Source organism: Callospermophilus lateralis, unplaced genomic scaffold, assembly GCF_048772815.1.
Source record: "Callospermophilus lateralis isolate mCalLat2 unplaced genomic scaffold, mCalLat2.hap1 Scaffold_122, whole genome shotgun sequence".
In the NCBI taxonomy this organism is placed as follows: Eukaryota; Metazoa; Chordata; class Mammalia; order Rodentia; family Sciuridae; genus Callospermophilus; species Callospermophilus lateralis.
In genome coordinates this window covers 3150700-3174140 of record NW_027512409.1, presented here as the reverse complement: position 1 = coordinate 3174140, position 23441 = coordinate 3150700, and the positions used below count along the sequence as shown (strand labels likewise).

The window sequence follows — 23441 nt, the reverse complement described above, 5'->3', positions numbered from 1 at the left end:
ACCAGTCTTTTCTGATTTATAACATTCTCCAAGAAACATGGTTCCAAAATTCATATTGTCTGATATATTCGTCCTTAATGTTTCTGTTTGTTTGTATTGATATTTTGAAAGCAGGATTTAAAAAAAATATTTTTTAGTTGTACATGGATGCAGTATCTTTATTTTGTTTATTTACTTTTATGTGGTGCTGAGGCTCAAACCCAGTGCCTCACATGTGGGAGGCAAGTGCTTTACCACTGAGCCACACCCCAGACACCAGGATGCAGAATTTATTAGAGGCACAAGAACTTTTAACTTTTATAACCATGTTAATATGTTTTATACTTGTCTCCTTGTTTAGCCCAAGATTTTGCCCAGTTCTATTATTTGCTTTTTGATGGTGATACAGCATTTTTAGAATCCCTCTCAGAGTGTATCACTGTTATTAATGTAAAATGGATTTACTTTTCTTTTATCTTGAAAATGTTGGCCTATAATTTTTCCTTCAAATTAATTGGCTAGTCAGGAATAAACCAGCTCTCTTAGCTTGCTTTCAAAGTTTTAGTAAATTATAATTTTGGCAAATTAGAAATCATCTTTGTGTTTTTAAGCTTATTAATAATTGAGGCATCAAAGGTTATTCTTAGAATATTGGCATATAATTAATTTGCATTTATAAATTTTATGAAAAATAATTATAACTATAATAAATAAATGTAATATTCTTTCTCTGAAATATTTTAACAGGATTACATAATGAGCTCATCACAAGTTGTATCTAATAATTCTTCAGAATTACTATTTGACTTGACCCAGGAGACAGGATTATCACATTACCAAGGGGGACCAACACTTTCTATAGCAGGTTGGTATTAGTACTTTTTCCAAAAAGTTATAAAAGAAAAACTTGATGAATTTGCTTATGGAATTAACTTTCTATTTTGAAGCTCAAATCCTCTTGTGAAGTCTTTCATATATTGTAACATGGAGTTGTGCTAATAGTTTTTGAATGCCTTTTTGGGTAACTTTATATAAAATCTTTGAACTCATTCTCACTTGGAGCCAAACATAACACCTTAAAGCAATTTATATGAATTATGGAGGTCCTCATATGCCCTAAATATTCTATTTTAAAAATTAGTTTCTATGACGAGTTAGGGGAAAAAGTGTTTGTTATTATTGATTTCTTCATTAGGTTAGTGTCACTCTAGTCCAATAAATGGTCTCAATATGATAGTAAAACATGATTTTAAAGTGTTAGTGTAAAGTAACCACATTAAAGAAATGATTTGTACATAGTAAGTACTCAATAAATGTTATTTGAAAAAGTAATGAAATTTACCTATTGAAGAAGATTTTAAGTTCATTGAGGGTATAACAAAATTCTTCATTAATCAAAATACATTTGTATAGTATAAATTTTGTCTTATTGAAAATTTTCTGTAATCAAAGTACTTAATCTTTATATACTGGCAATTTATATGTGTTTCAAATATTTGATGAAGTAGAGATGTATATGATTTTTTTGGAGTTTTTAGGTTGTTTACTAAACAGATCAGTGTGAAGAATCTACCAAACTCAACTTCTGTCCATTCTTTTTCCATAGTAATAATGCTTAATGTTTTTTCTTTTTTGTGTGTGTGGTATAGAGGATTTGAATCTAGGGCATTACATGTGCTAAGCAAGCATTCTGCCACTGATCTAGAACTTTATAAAAAATGTTTTTACTTGAGACTAGCTGTTGTTGAGTTGCCCTCAAACTTTCAATCCTCTTACCTCAGCCTCATGAGTCATTGTGATTTTAGATGTACACCACTGTTTTTCTTTTCCACAATATTTGATACTCACTTCTCTTGGTGTCACTACATACCTAGTAAACTTCTAGTTAATAAAGTAGGTAAGACCCAAAGAGAAATGGGGATGTATTTGTGCTAAATCTGGTTTTACAAAACGCATGGACTTTTATTCATAGAAGATATGAATTCTTGAAACTTCTTAAAAGTAAGGATATGACACCTATTCTCTAGCCAGGTTTTCTGATACAAAGAATGAAACTTTAGTCTGAGCACTAAATAAGGTAATTTGAAAGAAGTAAGTTTGAACCTCTAATCTGGAGAATTTTTAGTCAGTTTACCTCTTTCCACTTTTGTTTTCTGATATTCAAAGTAGAGGTACTTATTTTTCTTATATTATGCATTCATTCACCATACCTGAATCAGCCATTTGGAGATTTCACTTAAATTCTTTTTTAAAAAATATTTTTTTAGTTGTAGGTGGACACACAGTATCTATTTCATTTTTATGTAGTGCTGAGGATTGAACCCAATGCCTCACGCATGCTAGGTGAGCAGTCTACCACTGAGCCACAACCCCAGCCCTTTATTTTAATTTTTAATATAGTTTATTCCAGGCTTTTTTTAATTTTAAAATTTGTTTTAATTAGCTATACATGACAGAAGAATGCATTTATGCACTTTGATATACATAGTGGGATATAATTTCTCATTTTTCTTAGTGTACATATTGTAGAAACATATATCTCATGCAATCATATATACATAAAGTAATAATGTCTGTTTCATTCTATGATTCTTCCTATCCCCACATCACCTTCCCTCCTCTCCCCTCCCTTCACTTCCCTCTACCTAATTTAAGGTAATGCTATTCTTCTCTAGTGCCTCCCATCTTATTGTGAATTAGCATCCAGGTATTGGAGAAAGCATTTGGCCTTTGATTTTTCGGGGTTGGCTTATTTCTCTTAGCATGATATTCTCTAACTCCATCCATTTACTGGCAAATGCCATAATTTCATTCTTCTTTAAAGCTGAGTAATAATCCATTATATATATATATATATATATATATATATATATATATATATATATATATATATATATATCACATTTTCTTTACCCATTCATCTATTGAAGAACACCTAGATTAGTTCCATACTTTAGCTATTGTGAATTGAGCTTCTATAAACATTGACATGGCTGCATTACTCTAATATGCAGATTTTAAGTCCTTTGGGTATAAACTGAAGAGTGGGATAACTGGGTCAAATGGTGGTTCCCTTCCAAGTTTTCTGAAGAATCTCCATACTGCTTTCCATCGTGGTTGTACCAATTTTCAGTCCCATCAACAATATTTGAATATACCTTTTTCCCCACATCCTTGTCAACATTTATTGTTGCCGTATTCTTGATGATTGCCATTCTATTCAGGGCTTTTCTGATGGCCAAATAAGATAAGTAAATTTAAAAATGCATTTATAAGGTTTAAATGACATGACAGCAATTATGTATGATAAATATTAATAATTATATGTACTATGATGTTCAGTAACACACGGTAGAAATTATAAGGGTTCAGAGAAGACTGAATTTGAGTTTGATCTTGACTGAGTATAGGATTTATACTGGCAGAGATAGAATTTCTTAAAAGTAGGGAATAGCACAGCCTAATAGAACGGAGATAAGTTAAAGAATCAGAAGTTCAATCAAATGCAAGTGACTTTTTTTAACATTGAGATTTCTTCTGTTAAATTCCTCCATTAAAGCAATCTATTTCTACTATTTAGCCTGTTGTAAAATCAACTGATTCATTTGAAATGCTAGCACTTAGTGGTTTTTCAGGTAACCTAAACCTCTCACAAGAATGCTAAAGGGATCTCATGGAATCTGTCTTATGGACCTGCAGTTTGTAATAGAGTGCTTCATTAGTGGGAGATCATTTTTATGTTATCTCAAAGAATGTAAGAGAGAAGCTAACTACTATAATACTTTTTATTTTGATGGCATATTTGCTCTTACTATTATATCTGTTGGAATAATTTTTCCCCCTAAAATAAAGATGGAAAATATTTAGTTAGTAATGATAGTAGCTTTCACTTTCTACTGAGTGCTTTTTATGTACCAAATATTTTCTTGGGATATTTTAAGTATATTATCTTTTTCTTAAATAGCTCTGTAAAATAAGGCATTATAACTTATTTTACCAAAAAAGGAAGCTTAAACTCAGAAAAATTAATTAAATAAGCTTAAGAGTGCATACCTAGAGACTGACGTAGTAGTCTGGATTTGAACTTATCTTGTCTGACTTAAAAGCCAAGAATATTTGTAGTTTATTCACTGCTTCTACTTTTAGTGTATAGTTGGCATTATTAAAATATGATGTACAGTTTTAGAATCCATTTTTACAAAGCCCATTGTGTATTATTTTCTAAAAGGACTTTGCCTGGCTTGGTTATAGTCTAAATATCCCCATTTTTCTTAGTAATGCTCTAAATAGGTCTAAATTCTTTATCCTTAAGGCAATGGTTTTTAAATGGAAGAGGTTTTTTTTAATGAAATCCCTGTACAAACAAAATTTTATGTGAATATCAAATAAATAAAATGGAAAAGTGTTTTTTTGTCAGACATGCCCAATATATTCCCTAAAATGACCCCATTAAATTCTGGGGAACATAGTATGAAAATCCTTATACTAACTCCCTGCATTATGTGCCCTTTCATATGAATGAGTAAAATATTATTCAAATTTAGTTGTTTCCACTTTGTACATGGCAATAAGTGGTTAAAATCACCTAAAGCTGTCAGTAGACCACTCTTCATTTTGTTAGGTGAGAAAAGAGCTAACATTGCAGTAGACATTTTAAGTTGCTAAATAAAAAAGATATGAGGGTATCAATTTTTGGAACAAAAAAAAGTTATTGTCAGATTTTCTTTCTTTTTTTTTTTAACAAATTCTAACACATTTAAGTATCCAAAAGTAATTTACTTCTGGCAACTTGGTTCAGTGTTTTCTGCTTTAAAATTTTTGGTCTGGCTTCTTTTATAATAGCAGTTTATGTATTTCTGTTTGAAGCCACATTTAGAATTTCTTGCATAGAAAGGTTATTTTACAAATTATCTTAATTCTTGGAGTTTATAATAAATGTTTATACTATTTCTGTATATGCTCTGAGTTTGGATCACTTAATTTTTGTTGTTATTTGTGTGATATGGTAATTAATTATATTATCTGTAAATTAACTCCAAAGTATTTGTACTTAGTTATGAGTAGTATTCTAGGTGTTCTAAAATATTTTTTCCACTGTTTAAATCATTGTAGGTGTGAATGAAAGTTCATTTTTATCAAAACATCCTTCTGCTTCTGAAGTAAACAGTGCTAATCCAAAAAAGCCTAAGCCCTGTGAGGTTGTTTCTGGAACGAATTCTCCAGCTGAATTCCCTTCAGTTAAACCTCCTTCACTGACATCTTCCCAGGCTATGCCATCAAAAGGTAAATATGAAATCTGACATTCTATACTATAAAAATTACTATAGTATTTATACATAAATTTTAGAAATTATTATAAATTTTGAAACTATTAGTGATTATTTAATGTTCAAAAGTGATGAGTTTTGAATCATAAATGTTCTGAATTTATTTTAGGTGCAAACACCTCATCAAATCAATCTAAAAATGGAACACCTTTTCCAAGAGCTTGTCCAAAGTGCAATATTCTTTTCAATCTTTTGGATCCTTTGAAAAATCACATGAAGGTAAAACTTTCAGAATTTAATTTTTATAAAGGTTGAAGCCAGGCATGGTGGCACATGATTATATTTGCAACTACTTGAGAAGATGAGGATAGAGGATTGCAAGTTCAAGTCCAGTCGGGCAACATAGTGAGACTCCCCCTCTCAAAAAGGAATTTTTTGAGATTTACAGTCACTATGGTCTATCTCAATATTTAGATAAGAAATCTTCTCATAATGGAATTTCTATTTAGCTTAGATTAAAATCTGCTTTCATAGTAATTATGTAAGACTGGCATTCGTTAATCATCAGATTTAAGAAATTAAGTTCGTATATTTATAATGGATGCTTATTCTTATTTTATTTTAAAAAATCAATATTTTATTAGTCACATTGTTTTTCAAATTTAGAAAACATTTGTTTAATTTTTTAATAACTTAGAAATTTTGTTACCTTATTTTCATAATCGCCAACATGTACATGCCACATTACATATGAAAATCTGAGTTTTTACATTTTAATTTTTAAATGTCAGACATAAACTTCAAATGGTGAAGTGTTTCATATGAAATAATTGTTTTAACACACAGTTCAGAGCATAGTTTATATAATTCTCTTGAACTAGTTTGAGCATTTTATTATTTTAGGAGGCTCTGAAATTCAGATTTTAAGGAATTTTTTAGATTATATAAGAAAAAGAAGGGTTCTGTGGCAAAGAAGTAAGGAAAAGTTCTTGCTCACTATTTCAATGGTACACAACTTTTTTGTCACATTTTACAAAAAAAGAAAGAAAGAAAAAAGCAAGGGATCCTTTTAAATTTTTAAATACAGACTCTTTATTAATGTACAGACTATATTTGATCTATACCACTTCCAGCTCTAGTAGTAGTGTAGTGTAGCCTCTAATCACTTCAATTTAGTGCTTAGGTTCTATATGAAACTATTCCCCTGTGAGTATTTTCAATTTCCTCTTCTTTATAATGTTTTGGTGAGACACCTGATGTTTTTTATGTTTTGCATTATAGGTGGAGAGGACAAAAAAAAAGACTACATTCAGTCCTCCCGGCAACTGATCAGACTTTAATCTTGTAGTTATTCTTTTGAAATTTTTTAATTTTTAAATTTATAATTATTAATATGTCCTTATTTTACAAATTAAGAAGTTTCATTGTGATGTTTCAATGCATGTATATATATATATTGTGCTTTGATCATATCCATCCACTCTCCTACCCTCTCTTGTCCTTCCTTTCTGACCGCTACCTTTTGTCCCTTTTCTCTTCCTTAAGAATGTCTTTCCTATTTCCAGGTTATCTTTATGTATTTTGGGCAGTACTGGAGACTTGACTGGACCCAGGGCTTTGTGCATGCTAGGCTCTACCACTGTGCTACATCTTAGCTATTTTTTAAGTTTCCACATATGAGAAAAAAATATAATGCTTGTTCTGTCTCTTAATTATTTTGATTAATATGGTGTCCTTCAATTTCATCTTTTTTTTCTGCACATGACGTGATTTCATTCATTTTTAGGGCTGAAAAATATATACCGTTTTTCTTTATCCCACTCATATGTCGATCAGCAACTAGTCTAATTCCATAGCTTGGCTATTGTGAATAGTACTGTAGTAAAAATGGATATGTAGGTATCTCTTGTATGCTGACTTAATTTCCTTTGGATAATAATAATATACCCAGAATTGATAAACTTGAATCATATGATAGTTCCATTTTTAATTTTTAAAAATATTTTGAGGAACCTTCATACCCATTTTTATAGTGTCTATATGTACTGTTATATTCCCACAAGAGTATAAGAGTTTTTTTTTTCTTCCATTTCTTTGCAAGCATTTTTGGATTTTTTTTTTTTTTTGATAATAGCATTCTAAGGTAAGATAGAATCTCAATGTAGTTTTGATTTGTAGTTCCCTGATGGATGAAGATATTGAACATTTTTTCATGTATTTATGGCCATTTGTATTTCTTTAGAGAAGTGTCTGTGTAGATAATTTGCCCATTCTAAAATTTAGATTACTTTACTTGTTCTTTTGTTGTTAAGTTTTTTGAGTTCTTTGTATGTCCCGGATATTAATAATTTGTTAGATGAGTAGTTGGCAAAGTTTTCTCCCATTCTATAGGCTGTCTTTTCATTCTGTCGTTCCCTTGCACTGCAAAAGCATTTTAGTTTAATATCATCCCATTTGTCAGTTCTTGCTTTTGTTCCCTGAGTTATTGAAGTCCTATTCAGGCAATCAATGATTCCTTGTATCAGTATCTTGAAATTTTTCCCCTATGTTTTCTTCTAGTAGTTTCAGAGTTTCAGGTCTTACATTAAAGTCTTTGATCCATCCATCTTGACTTTATTTTTGTTCAGGATGTAAGATAGGGTGTGGTATTTTCAGTCTTTTATAAGTGAATATCCAGTTTTCTATCCAGTTTGAAAAGGTTTCTTTTTTCTGATATGTTTTGACACCTTTGTTAAGAATCTGTTGGCTCTAGATTTGTGGCTTTATTCTTGTTTTTCTATTCTATTAATAGCCTTCATGTTTGTTTTTACGTCAGTACATATCTTTGTTACTATAGCTGTGTAGTGTATTTTTAAGTCAGGTATTGTGATGGCTCCTACATTGTGCATTCTGCTGAGGATTGCTTTGACTATTCTAGGTCTTTTATGATTCCATACAAATTTTAGAATTTTTTTCAAGTTCTATGAATAATGTCATTGATATTTTCATAAGGATTGCATGGTACATGTAGATCACTTTTGGTGTTATAGCCATTTAAAGTATATTCTCCTAATATGAACATGGGAAGCCTTCCCATGTTCCATTAGTTTTTTCTTTTTTTCCTCAAGTTCTTTATGTTTATACCTCTTTGGGGTCATTTTTATTATAGAAGTCTTTCACAGTTCTGGTATTATTTATTCCTAGGTATTTTAGTTTTTGTTTTCTGAGACTACTGTGAATAGGATTGCTTTTTTATTTCTTTCTCAGTGAGTTTGATATTGGTGTCTAGAAAAGCTACTGATTTTTGTGTGTGCATTTTGTAAAATCTAACAACTCTGCTGAATTTGTCAGTTCTAAGAGTATTTTGGTGGAGTCTAGGATTTTCTGAATATAGAATTGTGTCTGTAATCAAGGGATACATTAACTTCCTCCTATCCTATCTTTATCCCTTTTATTTCTTTCTGTTGCCTGATTGGCCTGGCTAAGGTTTTAAGTACTACTATATTGAATAAGAGTGGTGGAACATGTATGAAGGCATGAATTGGTGTCAATACACTTTATATATAACCAGAGGTATGAAAAAGTGTACTCTATATGTGTAATATGAATTGTAAGGCATTCCACTGTCATTTATAAAAAAATTGTAATGCATTTCACCTTCGTATTTATAAAAAATTATAATTGTAATGCATTCCACTGTCATATTCAATTAAAAAAAAAGATTGGTGAGAATAGGTATACTTGTCTTATTGCTGAGTTTATTTATTTATTTATTTTAGTGTTTATTTTTTAGTTGTAGCTGAACACAATACCTCTATTTTATTTATTCATTTTTACGTGGTGCTGAGGATCAAACCCAGTGCCCCGCATGCACTACACGAGCGTTCTACTGCTGAGCCACAACTCCAGGTCCTTGTTGCTGAGTTTAGAAGGGACACTTTCAATTTTTCTGTATTCAGTATGATGTTGGCTATGGGTGTGTTATATATATCCTTTATTATGTTAAAGTATGATTGTGTTATATATAGTTTATTCAGAGCATTTTATCATGGAGCTTTACTGAATTTTATCGAAGGTTTTTTTCTCTTACTTATGAGATCAAGTTTTTTTATTCTCTATTAATTTTTGTATTAATGTGCTATATTACATTTATTGAATTGTGTGTGTTAAACCATCCTTGCATCCCTTTCATGAAGCCAGCTTGTGGACACGCTTTTTAATGTGCCATTGAATTTGATTTGTATTTTATTGAGGATTTTGCATTTATTTGCATTTATGTTTATCAAGGATATTAGTATATAGTTTTCTCCTTTTTGTTGTGTCATTATCAGGTCTTGGTTGCAGGGTAATTCTAGCTTGGTAAGCTGAGTTTGGAAACATTTTCTTCCATTTTTTTCTAAATAGCTTAAGAAGCATTGCTGTTCTTTAAAAGTCTGGTAAATTTCAGCATTGAATCTGTCTAGGCGTGGGCTTTTCCTTGTTTGGAGACTTTTCTCCTGCTTCAGTCACATTGCTCATTACTGATCTAATTGGATTTTTAAAATATGTGTTCAGAATCTCCTCCATTTCTTCTAGATATTCCATTTTTGGGGGTATGTAGTTTTCCCAGATTTTCCCGAAGGTTCTTATGATTGTTGTCTTTTGTAGTATACCTTTTTCATCTCTATTTTTGTTAATTTGGGTCTTCTCTTTCTTTTGGTTAAATTTGGTAAAAGTTTTTCAATTTTATTTTTCTTTTCAAAGAAACAGCTCTTTGTTTCATTTATTTTTTCTTTTCTTTTTTTGGTACCAGGGATTGAACTCATGGGCACTCAATCACTGAGCCGCATCCCTAGCCCTGTTTTGTATTTTCTTTAGAGACAGGGTCTCACTCTTGCTGAGGCTGGCTTTGAACTTGTGATGCTCCTGCCTCAGCCTCCCACACCACTGGGGTTATAGGTGTGAGCCTCTGCACCTGGCCCCTTAGTTTATTCTTGTTTTTCAAAGACCTTGAGATTTATCTTAGGTTATTATTTGGGATCTCCTCCCCCTACCTCCCTCAATATAGCCATTCATATCTATAAACTTCCTCCAAATTACTGTTTTCACTGTATCCCACAGGTTCTACTATATTATGTTTTCATTTTTATTTGATTCTTGGAATTTTTAAATTTCCTTCCTGATTTTTTCCATAACCTACTGTTTGTTCACCAGTGTATTTTTAGCCTCAATGTTTTGATATAATTACTGCAGTTTTTCTTGTTACAAATTTCTGGTTTCATTCCATCATGATACAATATGATACAAGTAATCATTTCAGTTTTTCTGAATTAGTTAACTCTTGCTTTATGGTCAGAAATATGATCTATTGTGTAAAAAGTTTCATGCACTGATGAAAAGAATACACGTTTTGCAGCCCTTAGATGTATATGTCTGTTAAGTTATTTGAACTATGGTATAATTCACCCCTGATGTTTTTTTGGTTGATTTTATTTGGTCTGTATGGTGAAAGTGGGAACTGCAGTTACTCATTATTAGGGCCATCTCTCCCTTTGTGTCCTGTGGTGTTTTATAAAATTGGTGCTCTTATGTTTGGTGCATATGTTTGTAATTGTTAATGTGTCTTGATGAATAATTTCCTTTATCAATATGTAATGACCTCCTTTGTTTTTTCTGTTTTGTCATCTATGAGTATAGCTATTGCTGCTTGCTTTTGGATTTGGTTTGCTTACAGTTTCATTTTCCATCCTTTCACTTTCAGTTTGTGTATGTTGTTGCCAGTGAGTTTTTCAGAATGTATATTATTTGGTCTTCTTTTTTAAACTAATGAGCTAATCTGCACCTTTTAATTGAAGAATTAAGACCATTTATGTTGAGAATTCTTATTAAAAGGTGTGTGTGCACTTTTTTCTTGTTATTCTGTAATTCTAAAAATTATTTTATTTGTGCCAAAGATTGAACTCAGGGGCATTCAACCACTGAGTCATATCCCAAGCCCTGTTTGTATTTTATTAGAGACAGAGTCTCACTGATTTGCTTAGAGTCTTGGTAAGTTGCTAAACCTGACTTTGAACACACAACCCTCGCTAAAGTTTATTTCTCTTTTTTTTTGTTTTGAGAGAGAGAGAGAGAGAGAGAGAGAGAGAGAGAGAGAGAGAGAGAGAGAATTTTTTTTATATTTATTTTTTAGTTTTTGGAGGACACACCATCTTTGTATGTGGTGCTGAGGATGGAACCCGGGCCGAACGCATGCTAGGCGAGAGTGCTACCGCTTGAGCCACATCCCCAGCCGAGGCTGAAGTTTTTTCCTAGTTGTTTTGAATGTTCTATGTTGTGTCTTGCTCTTTTATTGATCTTAGAAATTTGATGATTTTATTAATACTGTTTGGTTCTCTCCTTTTTTTTTTCTTATTAGCTGTTCTAATCTCGTCTACTGAAATTTATTTTTTCCTGTGTCATTATTTTTGTGTTAGTCTTTCTTCCTCACTTCTGTGTAGAATTCCCTTATGTATATTCTATAATGCTGATTTAGTGGTCAGGAATTCCTTTAATGTATGCTTATCATGAAAGTTCTTTATTTTTCCTTTGATTTGGGAAACTTTGATGGGTATGGTAATTGAGCTTGACATTTATTTTTTTTAGGCCTTGAAATACATCATTCCTTGCCCTTCTGGCCTTTTTGAGTTTCTTCTGAGAAATCCACTGTTACTCTAATGTCTTTGTCTTAAAATATGACTTGACCCTTCTTTTTTGCAGCTTTATAAATATTTTTTGTTTGGTACTTTTGGGAGTTTAAATATAATATGTTGTGGGTAAGCTTTTTTTTTCTTTTCTTTTTTCTTTTTGTTATGTCTACTTGGGTTTTTTTGTTTTATTTTGTTTTGTTTTGATACGGGGGATTGAACTCAGAGTCACTCAACCACTGAGCCACACCCCCAGCCCAATTTTGTATTTTATTAGAGATAGGGTCTCACTGAGTTGCTTAGTGCCTTGACAGTTGCTGATTCTGGCTTTGAACTCATGATCCTCCTATCTCAGCCTTCCAAGTTGCTGGGATTACAGGCAAGCACCATGGCGCTTGTCTAGTTGGGGCTCTTTATGTCTCTTTGACCTGGATATCCATGTCTTTTCCAGGATTTGGGAAGCTATCTTCTGACATTTCGCTGAATAGACTTTCTATGCCTTCAATCTGTAGCTCTTCTCCCTCATCCTTTCTGATCATACCTGTGTTTGGTTCTTTAATGGTATCCTAGAGATCTTGTATATTATGTTCATTTTTACGGATTTTTTAAAATTAGTTTCTGAATCTGATAACTCCTCAACTTTTTCTTTAAGTCTTGTTATTCTTTCTTTTGGTCTATCTAATGTTTTGGTGGGGCTTTCAAGTGAGTTTTTAAAAATCTGACTTATTGAGCTTTTCATTTCCAAGAATTCTGGTTGGTTCTGTTTCAAAATCCCTGTCTATCAAATTTCTCATTCATATCCTGCATTGGTTTCCTTAATTCATTCAGCTCTTATATCCTCTTGGAATTCATTGAACTGTTTTTAAAAAAATTATTCTTTTAATTTCTCTGTCAAGTAATTCATCTACTTTTATATCTTTGGATTAGAGATTTATTAGAGATTTATAAACCTCAGGAGCTATTCTACTGCCTTGTGCTTTCATATTTCTTGTGTTTGTATGTTGAGATTTGCTCATCCACTGGGATGGATATCTTTCACTCTTTTCCACTATTTCTTGGTGAGCCCTGGGTTACTGGGTTTCTATTTAGTATTGAATTTAATTCAATTTGTACTTCCTTGTGTACTTTCCTGTGGCTTCTTTGGCTGTGGTTAAAGATTTTTACACAATATATAATATGTCAGAGCCTAAGTGATTTATTTTCTTTATAGGACTTGCAAGAGGGTAGTCTGTCTGGTATTTCAGGCAATTTTGCTATAGACAGCAATAGATATAGAGTGTACCCTCTGTGATTACTCCTATAGTGGGAATCGAAGCCCCTATCAGGTATGTGTTGGGGGTTTCCCCTGGGCTTTGTTGATCTTGGTCGTTAACTTGGAAGCAGTTCTGCTACTGGCTGTTCCAATTGTGGTGATGTCCTGGAGCCTTTATCTTTTGTTTGGACATTCAGGGCATCTCTAGTTGTTTCATGGGGAGAAACAATGGCCAGTTACAGCTCCCTCCACTGTCACACTCACCTCCAACCCTATCAGCAATATGCTGTCTGATAGGGTATGGGAATGACAGATATTGAGGCCCCATATATAGGCACCATAAGTATGGTGCCTATAACAGTTATGCTATTTCTTCTGTTCTTGTTATAGTAGTGAGGGTTCCCAAGAGGGACTTCAGATTCACCCACCTTGCCATGCTTGCTTGGGGACAGGTTATAGTCTGTGGGCTTTTATTCCTCCTATTCTCTAAGTTGAAGTATCTGCCAAGGTTTAAGTGTGGCCCAAGCAAGGCATAATTCCCCTCAGCTGGGTTGGGAGTGTAGCTCAGTGGCAGAGCACCCAGCTGATGTGTTCAACACAATCAGACTCAATCTCAATCACTGAAAAAAAAAGAAGAGGAACAAAGAAGAAAGAAAAAAATGAGATAGATAAATAAAGTAAAATCCAAAAACTAAAAACAGTAATACCACAACAAATGAAAAGAAAGAAGAAAAATAATATTAAATAACAAACAGTTAAATAATAAAGATAGAATTAATCAAAGGGATAAAATATAGTTGGAGAAAAGTAAAATAGAAAAGGGAGAAGGGAAGAGAAGAAAAATATTTCATATTAAAAAGAGGAGATAAATACAGGCATGGTGGCACATGCCTGTAATACCAGTGACTTGGGAGGCAGAGGTAGGAGGACCAAGAGTTCAAAGCCAGCTTCAGCAATTTAGCAAGGCACTAAGTAACTCAGTAAGACCTTGTCTCTAAATAAAACACAAACAAGGGCTGGGAATGTGGCCAAGGGGTCGAGTGTCCCCGAGTTCAGTCCCCAATATCAAAAAAATAAGAGGAAAAAAGGAAAATAAGCACAAAACAGCACATAAAAATAAGAACAACAACAAAAACTTAAGCCAGGTGTGGTGGTATATGCCTGTAATCCCAGTTATTCAGGAAGTTGAGGCAGGAGGATCACAGGTTCAAAGCCAGTATTGAAGAGAACCTGTCTGAAAAAATGAAAAGGGCTGGGGATGTAGTGCAGTTTTGAAAGTACCCCTGAGTTTAAAAAAAAAGTAAAACTATGAATAAAAAAATGAAAATTTTCTTTTCCCTCGAGTGCCCAAGTGAGCAGGAAGGATAGAAACTCTTTGACTGTGCTGATCAGAGAATTTCTTTGTCTTTAGTCTGTGTGCTGCTTGGACAGAGAAAAGACTGGGGCTTACTCCTTTCTTTTGTGGTACTAGTCAGTTGACTGATGGTAGCAATTTGTGGCTTGATTCAGTTGGAATACCTCTCAGCTGCTTTGTACACCAGAATGAGCTAGTGTGGAATGCAGAGTTCCCTAGAAACAAATTCTCTCTGGAGCTATTTGTGTTATGCACTTCTAGAGCAGAGCTGATGCTGACATCATGGCATGTCAGAATGTGGAACTCCCCAAATCTTCTCTTCAGAGCTTAGTACTTGGAGGGTAGAGCTAATACTAGCTCTGTGGAGTGTCCCTGTATGCCCCCCCCCAAGGATGGAGAGAGGATATAGAGTCTCAAAGATCTGTGGTGGAAGGGATGGTGGTGAGTTCTGCATAATCCACAGTCCATTTTTCTGGTGTTTCCAGTCCTGGCTACATGTGACTGCTCATTCCCCAGACTCTGAGAGCTGCGTCTGGCAAACTGCCAGGTTTAATGAGAAGCACCATCTGTTACTACATATGCTGATTGCTAAAGCAGTAAGTAACCTCAGACAATAGGACCTGTTCTAAGATGGCTCCAAATTATAAAACTGAGAATATGCAAAGAAGTACAGGTGTCTTCTACAGAGCCAATTCAACATGCAAACTGTACTGTTGTTTGCTTAGCCTATATTTCTGCAGGAGGCTGGATCCTGTGCCAGTCATGTTTGTTGGGACTCTGTTTCTTCTCTACCTCTGGGGCATACTTCCCTGGGATTGGCACTGGTGCATTTTGTTTCATTCTGTCTTCCACAGTCGATTTTATTTGGGCTTCTCCAAGTCTCTATCCACAGTTGAAACCTGGTATTTTCTCATAGTCATTCATCTCAGTGAGCAACTATGTTACAGTTATTTTAATTTGGTTTCAAGGAGATGCAGGCAAGTGTATAATGCCTCTAATCTACCATTTTTGGAAGATCTCTTGCTACTATGTTCTCTCAGTCATATTTATTTATTTATTTATTTATTTATTTATTTATTTATTTATTTATTTATTTATTTATTTATTTTTACTAGGTAGTGCTGGGAGCCATCAGCCAAGTAGGTATGACACAAGGTAGCAAAATCACATTATTAAAAATTAAAAATAGGAAGGTGTGTATGGGAAGAATCTTTACCTCAGACTCTTATGACCTGGTTGCCAGTTTTATATCCTTCCTGATTTTCTTTCCACATATAGAAGTAGGCATGAATGTTCTTATTTCCCCTCTATTTTGCATACAGTCTGTATACAAAATAGAATCAGTTAAACATGCAAAACGTACACATTTCTGGGCCTGGAGAGATTGGCAACCTTATTCCATGTGTGACTTTTACATGTTATAGCATTATTTGTGATTACTTGTACTGGAAATAACCAAAATATTAAAAGATTTATGTAATGGAACACTGTAACATTTTATGAAAGGAGGGTATCTCTATGATAGATAAAATGGGACAATGTGTAAGAAATACTATTTAACTAAATTGAATGCAATTGAATAATGTATGTGTTTATAATAATGAAGTCTCAAAGCATAGTCACAAATCTAGGAAGGAAATGTTTAAAACTGGAGAGTTTCAGGCACAGAAAGACAAATACTACATGATCTCAGTTAGTGGGCAGTTTTAAAAAGTTGATCTCATAGAAATCAAATAGACTAGAGGTCATCAGAGATGGGGACAAGTAGAGGGGGAAGGGAATAGAAATTGGTTGGTCACCAGGTACGTGTTATAGTTTGATAGGCACAGCAAATTCTTATGTTCTATGGCATAATAGGGTGAGTATAATTAACAGTGATGCATTCTATATCTCATATTAGAAGAGGATTTTGATTGTGTTCACACAATTGCATCATAAAAATGTAAAAATCACATTGTTTCAAAAATGTATAAATATAATGTGTTGATCATAAAAATTAAAAAATAGAAAACTGGGGACTTTTTTTTACTTTTTAGCTTTTATATTTTTATATTTTAGTTAAAATTTAATATAATTTCCATAAAATAATGTAATTTTTAGATCAATAATTTAAAAAAACTTAAATAGAAGTTTTTGATAAATCAAAGTTCATTATATCACAGTTAATGTTTTTTTCCAATGGAAAAATATTAAAATATCCTATAATAATTTATTTGATTCCATGTGTCAAACATAAAACTAAGCTTTGAATAAATACATTATTTCATTTATTCTTTAGGAATTTCTTAAAGTTAGACATTTTTCTCATTGTATTATTAGTTAATTGGTATTCTAACCATACCTCTTATAGTAAAGCCCAAGTGCTGATGAATACTTTTTTTTTTCTTTAGCAAAAATGTCTGTAGGTTGTTTTCCTTACTATTAGGTAGAAATTTGATATAGTAAGATATACTATAGATAGTGAGTTACACTAAAAATAATAAGTAAATTATTTGCTTGTCATATAAACTTTTCCAGAGTATTCATTATAATTTTAGTCTTTATTTACATTAATTTTGACTGGTACATAAAGCATAAAATTTTACGTATTAATGGGGTACGATGTTTTGATATGTGTCCATTGTTTAATGTTTTACTCTGCAAACACTTATCAATTCTTTATGGTGAAAACTTTAAATTTTCTGGCTTTTTTTTTTTTTAATTTTAGCTGTAGGTGGACACAATGTCTTTATTTTTATTTATTTATTTTTATGTGGTGCTGAGGATTGAACCCAGTGCCTCACCCGCACCAGGTGAGCACTCTACCACTGATCCATAATCCCAACTCCCTTTTTCTGGCTTTTTAAAGTGTACAGTGCATTATTGTTATCTATAGACACCCTACTATGTAATAATAGCATACCAGAACTTGTATTCCTATCTAACTGTAGTTTAGTATCCACTGATAAAACTTTTTACATATCCTTATCTTCACTTATTCTGTCCTAGATATATAATCACATCTCAATCCATATCTTTTATTACTTAGCTGATATTTGTGATACAGAAGAATCTAGCTTTCATAACTGTATCATGAATGTATCCTTAACATTTTAAAATGTTCAAAAAGTGTTTTGTTTTTGATTCTAGTGTTCAGTGTTTGTTGTTGTTTGTTTTTTGTTACTTTGTGTTTTGGTACTGGGAATTGATCTCAGGGGCTCTTTACCACTGAACTACATTCCAGTTTTTTTTTTTTTTTTTTTTTTTGCAACAAGGTCTCACTAAATTGCAGAGGGTCTCATCTAGAAAGTAATAAGTTTCTTTTTCTTTTTCTTTTTTTTTTTGATACTGGGGATTTAGGGGCACTTTACCTCTGAGCTACATCCCAGTCTATCTATCTATCTATCTATCTATCTATCTATCTATCTATCTATCTATCTATATTAGACTAATATTTTTAACATTAATGATTTTATAGTGACATAACTTACTATAGAAAGTTTGAGTCAGTCTTCTCTAGTGTACAGTGTATTCTTTTGCCTTTATATTTGTGTCTTCCTTTGTTTTAGCACAGTTTTCCTGAATTATATTTTAAAATATTTATTCCATACAGTTGTATGTCCAAAATGAATTTTCCTTTGCATGCTATATCTGTCATTTTCTCTCTAATCCTAATCTCTCTTTTTTTAAACCTTGCTATTCTCATTACTGGCCTCTCTTTCCCTTCTTTTATTTTGCAGTATCTGTTTACTACTATCCTTGTCTCTAATTTATCTTACCTCTCTGTTATTCATTTTTCCCTCTCCTTTTCCCTTCTCCTTTTCCTTTGATGTCCTACTTCTTAATCTCTCTCTGGGATAAGGTGGGATTCTAAAGCAAGTTTATTTCTGTAGAAAGGGCATGTTTTGTGTTTGTGCACAGGGAAGAGGAAGAGGAAAACTAGGTATTCAGCCTCTTTTTTTCCCCTTCTCAGAACCCAGTCTCTAAGTTTTCAGCAACATCATGGAGTGCTTTAGCATTCTTACTGGGACCAGAGATGTTATGATCATGAAGTGTCAGACCGGTCAACAATTGTTTAAAGTCATCCAGGCTTCATGGTAGAGATGACAGGTTTCCAGGTCTAAGAGATGACCTGTTGTTGGTGAGGGGTCCTGAATGAAGTTGAGCAAGAGACTAGTCTTGTGCTGGGGCAGCCACAGAAAGACCTGTTGCAGTGTTATATTCTTCATTAATTGTGTGGCTGCTTTACCCCACACCTAGGCCTGGAGCTCCAAACGTTGCGCCAACAGGCTTTGGTTGGTCACTGAATGGCAGAAAACTTCTTGGTTGTGTGAGACTGTTCAGAGGTCACTTACATCAATGGCCTCAGGGAGTAGGATGGAGAAGAAGGTACCCTCAAACAGTGGATAGTTTCTTGTGGGCTCCATGGGCCTGGGACTAGAGTATAGGCTCTAAAGAGATTTAAAAGCAACCCACATGGGGACACATCTCCTCAGCTTTGCTGTCTCTTCTTACATCTGCTCCAGGATAACATTTTCCTGATATTTTGCTAGAATTGTATATATTCCTGTTATTAGCCTCCTTTTATCTGAAAGTATTTTTGTTTAGATGAGAGCCTAGATTTCTAGTATAGTCTCACAGCCTGCCAGTTGGGATATATAATTCTTTGCTTGGCAGAAGACTTCCTACAAATGCAGTGCACTGCCTTTTCAGTTTTCCTTTTCCAAAGTAGGTCTGGGTTACTTCCTCTGCCATGCTCTTGACCAGCTTCTATATCTGTGTTTGCCTGCCTGCCTATCTATCTATCTATCTATCTATCTATGTATCTATCTATCTATCTAGCATCTATCTATCCATTTATCTATCTATCTATCCTTGCACTTCAGGATATGCCTATCATGTCACCTCTTTCAGGATATATATTTAAATTGTCATATTTCTGTTTTTCTGTTGTTGTTGTTGCTGGTGGTGGTGTTTTTTTTTGTTTGTTTGTTTGTTTTCTTTTATGGTGCTGTGGATCAAACTTAGGGCTTTGCATATGCTAGGCAAGTGCAGTACCACTGAGCTATATTCCCAGCTCCCTTTACTGACACTTTCTAAGATCTTTTGTATTCTTTTGTCTTTGATCTCCTTCTGACTACATGCTTTATTTCTTGGATGCTTTGGGTAGTGCTTTTGTATATTGTGGTCTCTGGATTTTCTCTGGATCTAAGTTTCAGTGAAAATCAGGTTTGTGGAATTTGGTTGTTGGTGGCTTTTGGATGAATTCCTATAAGTGGGAAAATGTTGACTTATGTAGGATGTTTGTATAAGAAGTCCTATTTTACTATTTAAAAATTGCATTCAATATCCTTTGCTCTGAAAATTCTACCTAAATTTTTAGAGCACTAACAAAGCTATGGAAGATGACCTATGTATTGGGAAATGTAAAGATGAGAATAGCATTAAAGGCATTTAATATTTGTAGACTAGCCAGCCCAGGAAAATAAAGGCTGTGTGAAGGGTTGTAGTAAAGGGTGAGAACTAAAAGGGTTCGGGAGCTGAACAAAAGATAACCAGTTGATTTTGGACCATAGTTCACTGTCCTTAGTGCTCATTTCTTAAGTTTCTTTCTTGTCTGTCTTTTTTTTCCCTCCTGTAGGCTATTTTGCTCCTTCCCTTCTCCCTCATTCACTATAGCCATTGTCCACGTTTGGTTGTCAGCAGTTTATTATTCAGCTGTTTTTCATAGGGATCTTAAATATTGCTTAAAAAAAAGTTACTGTGAGGGCTGGGGTTGTGGCTCACTGTAGAGCACTCATATATCACGTATGAAGCACTGGGTTCGATCCTCAGCACCACATAAAAATAAATTTAAAAAAAGGTATAGTTTCCAACTACAATTTAAAAACAAATTTTTAAAGTTGCTGTGAACAAGATTTGTATGTTAATTTTTAAAAATCTGATCCTGTCTTTTGTGTAAAAGAAAAAAAAAGAACAGCAAGTAATTGATTATATGATATATATTAATTTATTACTCTAGGTCAACTTTAATTTCAAATTAGACATTTCTGGAGAATATAAACCTTGCAACATACTCTCTCATAAACTATTTTGTAGATTTCAGAAAATAATCAGGTGCTAAATATGACTCAGAATAACTTCTACTAAATGCCAGATTTTGTGTTTGGGACACAAAATAATCTGCATTTCTTAATAGGAAGACTTTTCTCTATTATTTATTTTTGTGCATTATAACTTCTCATTGTTTGAGATCTTTCTCCAAGGAATCCTTCAAATAAGTGAAGAGTTTTGTTTGTCAAAATGGTGCCAGTGATACATATTAGTAGTAGTAAGAAGATACGCATTTTGAGTAATTTTTCTAATAATGCTAGTTGTTTTATTCCCTACCATGTTTTTCTTCATTTATCCTTAAAGTAGAAAGTAGCATTTTTTTAAAAGCAGGAACTTAGTCTTGTAAAACTCCTTAGAAATAGTCTGAATTTCCTAAGTTTGAGCTCTCAGATATTATGTGATATTGCAAGAAGAATATAGGAACATAAATAGCAAAACCTTTCTTACCTCCCTTTTTATGTTGTATTTCTATTTCAATTATAATTTATTCTGAATGGAAGACTACAGAGATTCATCTTGTATTAGAGAACTAATCTATTTGTCCTAATTTTGCATGTGGGTGAAACCTCAACTCCTTAACATAGGTTAGTTATACCACTTATTTGTGGCCCATTTTACTTAGTATTTTTTTTCTTTGTATCTATTTTAGATTTTGTGTGTGTGTGTGTGTGTGTGTTTTCTTTTCAGATTTATAAATTTATAAGTAAAACAAAATAAGTAAAATGTAACCTTGAAAGAAATGTTATAAGTCTGTCTTGGACCAGAAAGGCCCACTGTCCCTTGTAATACAGAGTGTTCCACCAGTTGTCTAACATTTCACATGGGGTAGAAGTGGATGTTGTTATCTTAGAAATGAAATAGGTGTATTAAGAGTTTAAAATTTTCTTATGTTGATGCCAGTTTAACACATAACACATATAGAAAACACTTAAGTTGTAAAAGAATTACCGCTTGTTAAAAAATATAGCTTCTAGGTCTGGGGCTCTAACTCAGTGGCAGATCTCTTGCGTAGCATGTATGAGGCACTTGGTTCGATCCTTAGCACCACGTAAAAATAAACATAAAATAAAGGCATGCTGTCCATCTACAACTATCAAAAAAAATAGATAATATATTAACTTCTAGGCCCTATCTCTGGACATTGTAGCTTAGTTGTTCTGAAGTGAGGCCCAGGAATTAGCATCTTAACAAATATTATAATGCACATCTTCCTGAGCTTTCCCTTTAAGTAAAAACTATACAACTGAATGTTATGTGCAATAAATAAATAAAAGATAGAATTAGTTCTATCTTGTTGAAAAAGAAAAGAAAAATCTCACATATGAACAAATTCCATATTAAAATCATTTTATGTGACATTGTGATTTTACTCCTGAAGAGGTAAGTTTCCTCTTCAGATATTTAGCATTCTAGGTTTTAAGATGTAAAAACACTTTTCTTTTATACCTAATTTTAAAAAGTGGATTTTTTTCTTTTCTTTTCTTTCTTTTCTTTTTTTTTAAGAAGGAAGATTAGTCTTATATATCTTTGCGTTCAATACCTTTTCTAGTACCTTGAGTCTAAGAAATAGCAGGTTAGTAGGGTCAAAGTCTAGTTCCATTAAGGTCTTACAAAATTTTTTTGTGTTACTTGATAATTAAAAATATACATCAAGGCATATGAAATATTTCTTTATGTACTCTCGAAATAGATGTGAAATGAATAATTTTGGACCAAGCAACAAATTATTATTAAATAGTTACACCTGAATAGATAAATTGCAAAGGAATGGTTATTACATCTATAGCCAAGTCCTGTTTAAGGGTTTTCATTTCTTTTTGAAAAAAAATTTTTTTTGTTTATTAAGACAATAAGTGTTTGTCATTTGAGATTTTTAGAATATGTATATGCACCACAAATTTTTGGTGACTATTTTTCCAGATGTATTACCAAGCAGAGTTTTACATAGCCTGACCTTACTTGTAACCACAGAATAATTTTTGCTTTTTTTTTTAAACAAGGCTTCTAATTTTTTTCTTTCTCAGTATTGTTGTCCAGAAATGATAAATAACTTTTTGGGACTGGCTAAAACAGAATTTTCAAATACAGCAATTACAAATAAGACTATTGATTCAGAGAAAGAAAAATTGATCATGTTAGTTAATGACTTTTATTATGGAAAACATGAAGAAGATGCCCAGGAAGAACAGAAGACTCACACAACCTTTAAACACTTCAGTTGCTTGAAAATTCTAAGAAATAATATTAGGTACGTAAATATTTATTTTTATTTCTATTTGAAAATTGAAATGCTACAAATATAAATGTTGTATCTTTAGGTTACATTTTCCTATGCTATTCTAGATAAACAATTCTAATACTTTCTACTATAGACAAAGGCAGACTTTTTGTTTGTTCGTTGTTGAAAAGCTTTTGTCATTTCTTGTATTTTAGAATTTGACACCAGGATCTACTTATTTGTATTTCTTTCACATTTCTTAAGATGTACAAAGTTTATTTTAACTTAAAAGAAAAAAATAAGTTCATTTTGTTTTAGCAGTGAATCTTTTAGGTAGTTTACATTTTATTTTTCTTCAGTTATAGGAGAAAGCACTTCAAAAGTGTCCAGTTTTTAACTTCTTTATGCTAATCTTAATGCTCAAAGCTTTCAATTCATATTAAGAACATTTACCTAGTGGGAAAAGTGATATATTTTGGGGGATGGGGTTACTAGGGATTGAATTCAGGGACACTCAACCACTGAGCCACATCCCCAGCCCTATTTTGTATTTTATTTAGAGATAGTGTCTCACTGAGTTGCTTAACACCTCGCTTTTGCTGAGCCTGGCTCTGAACTCGAGATCCTCCTGCTTCAG

At 32.8% G+C, this 23441-nt stretch overlaps 2 pseudogenes; one reads left to right on the top strand and one right to left on the bottom strand.

The window, feature by feature from the left end:
- The window catches only part of LOC143640120 (zinc finger protein 280D-like), a 53634-nt pseudogene that overhangs the window by 5327 nt on the left and 24866 nt on the right, over positions 1 to 23441 (top strand).
- Positions 18442 to 18899, bottom strand: LOC143409854 (ran guanine nucleotide release factor pseudogene; annotated as a pseudogene).